The sequence below is a fragment of the Palaemon carinicauda genome, chromosome 23 (assembly GCF_036898095.1).
Source record: "Palaemon carinicauda isolate YSFRI2023 chromosome 23, ASM3689809v2, whole genome shotgun sequence".
In the NCBI taxonomy this organism is placed as follows: Eukaryota; Metazoa; Arthropoda; class Malacostraca; order Decapoda; family Palaemonidae; genus Palaemon; species Palaemon carinicauda.
In genome coordinates, this window is record NC_090747.1 from 72,095,228 (window position 1) to 72,097,727 (window position 2,500).

Consider the following 2,500-nt stretch of genomic DNA (forward strand, 5'->3'; position numbering starts at 1 on the left):
AGTGACATTGCCCTATGAAGCAGGGCAGTGCCCTAGAGACTAACCCATATATACATATAGTTAGTGCCCAAGGCCCCTCTCCACCCAAGCTAGGACCAAGACGGGCGAGGCAATGGCTGCTAATGACTCAGCAGATAGACCTATAGGGTCCCCCAAACTCTCCATCCTTAGCTCATAAGCATGGTGGGGTTGCAGTGACCAAAGAAACTTAACGAATTTGAGCTGGGCTCGAACCCCAAACTGGCATTTATCAGTCAAGAACGTTACCACATCGGCCACCCCAACCTTTAGTATTACTACTAAGTCTCTCATCGTCCCTCGGGTAGAGGGGAGAGGGAGTAGTCATGCCCTGGTGAGAGGGGTTGTAGTTAGGAAAGGGGGGAAGTGGTTGGAAGGGTTGAATCTTTGTGTGTGTGTGTGTGTGTGTGTGTGCATATTTCTAAATATTTAGCCATCAAGGTACAATAGTAATGTATAAAGATAGATCATTCTCCTTTTTAATATGGAATTTAATATAGCGAACATGAAATCCATGGAGAAATCCCTTCCCTTGTCCGCTCCTAATCTATCGTCGTTTCGTGGATTTACAGGCAAACGTATCCGGTGGACTGTATTCAGGGGAGCTTAATGTCCTCTGGTTAATATCCCTGGGTCATTTGAGGTTAGGAGCGGATGTCCGGACATCATATCTGCGGTTATTTCTTGACAAATTTTGCCTTTTACGTTTCTTAAAGGTTTCTCTCACATTAACTCTAACTAATGGAATTTTATTAACATTGTAGGTTGACGACTTTTATTATCTGTCCACGGATTTCTCTAATGTAAATTTGATGTTAGATTAATTATCAGACTTTCTGGTAGTCTTGTGCACAGTTATATTTTATTTTCATCGGACGATTTTTTTTTTTTGTAATAATCTTGAAAGGCTTTTAAGTTTATCAGCTTATTTAAATATCAGGTTCTGGCTTATTTATTAATATAAAAAACATATTGATCTATTTCAATTATATTTCAGTATGGTCTTATTTTTATTAAAGATATTTATGTTTTGCATCATGTCAACGAAATCTTTGGTTTAAAAACAAATCTTTTACCTCTAGATTTTGCAGGACGTAAAAAAGCTTTTCAGACGATTTAGATTTTATTATGCACAGTCAAGTTTTGACTGAATCTAGGATTGTTTTTTTTTTATTGTATCATCTAGATATTTCAGCAGTTTTAAATTTTATAAAAGCATGTTTTCCAGTATTTGGGTTTTTTAATTTCTGGATTTTCAAATCAAGATTCCAACTATAAAGTTTAGTCGGACATGTAAAATTTTGAAACATGACATATATATATATATATATATATATACACACATACATATATACACACACATGCATATACACACACACACGCACGGGCAATAGAAGGCATAAGGTAAAAATCAAGCGCTTTCACGTGTTTAAACACACGGAAGCGCTTGGTGCTACCCTCTGCCTTTCCTATTCCCATAATCTTTATATACCCTAAAACCGAGTGGATGTTTATGATTTTCTAATATATATATATATATATATATATATATATAATTATTTCATGCATCATGCACCTTACATGATGGCACGATGTTTCTCATGTGCAACATGCGCTTTCTGCATCTATAAAATAATCATAATAGAAGAAAAGAAATCTCTGCAGATGTGCATGGCATTTGTGAGGTCTCCCTTAATATTTCATTCTATATGCAAATGAATATGCAAATATTCCATTTGCCTGAGGATGCTCTCTCTCTCACTTAAACAATAGCGTTACTTTTGAATGCTCTTGTCATCTCTAAATTTGCCTCTTGTTCTTCGTTCTAGTACAATACTAGAGAATGAATGAATGCGTGTAGGAGTCCTTATCTTGTATAGTGCGTTAAATTCACTGGTGTGTGTGTGTGTGTTTTTTTTTCACTAGAATTATCTTACTATTCTTTTTTTAACTTCCATTTTCTGTTATGATAGTTCTTGCTCTTGATATACTGTATATATATGTATGTACATATATATACAAACACATATATATCATCCATCATCATCATTATCAGCCGTAACTAGTCCACTGCAGGACAAAGGCCTCAGACGTGTCCTCCCACTCCTGTGTGTTTATGGTCTTTCTGTGCCATTCTATACCCGCAAATATTCTTAGTACGTATATATATACATATATATGTATATATATACATATATATATACATATATGTGCATATATACAGTTATATATATATATATATATATATATATATATATATGCAGAAATTATCACTCATCTAAGAATGGGGACCTTTTCTACAATATCTGGTACCCAACATTGTTAATCGACAATTCATCAGATACCTATTTCATCGTTTGGGTCAACTGGGCTACTTTCTTATACAAACAAACATGTATATTTATTGCCAAAAATTGGTAGATCAAACAATATCCGGATAATAAGTAGTTATTTTCATCTCCAAAAAGCAGTCTTTAGTTCT

General features: G+C 34.7%; 1 protein-coding gene across 1 annotated transcript in view; it reads left to right on the forward strand.

The window, feature by feature from the left end:
- Positions 1–2,500, forward strand: part of LOC137617170 (unconventional myosin-Ia-like) — a 265,917-nt gene that overhangs the window by 61,227 nt on the left and 202,190 nt on the right. The gene's annotated exons all lie outside the window — the stretch shown is intronic.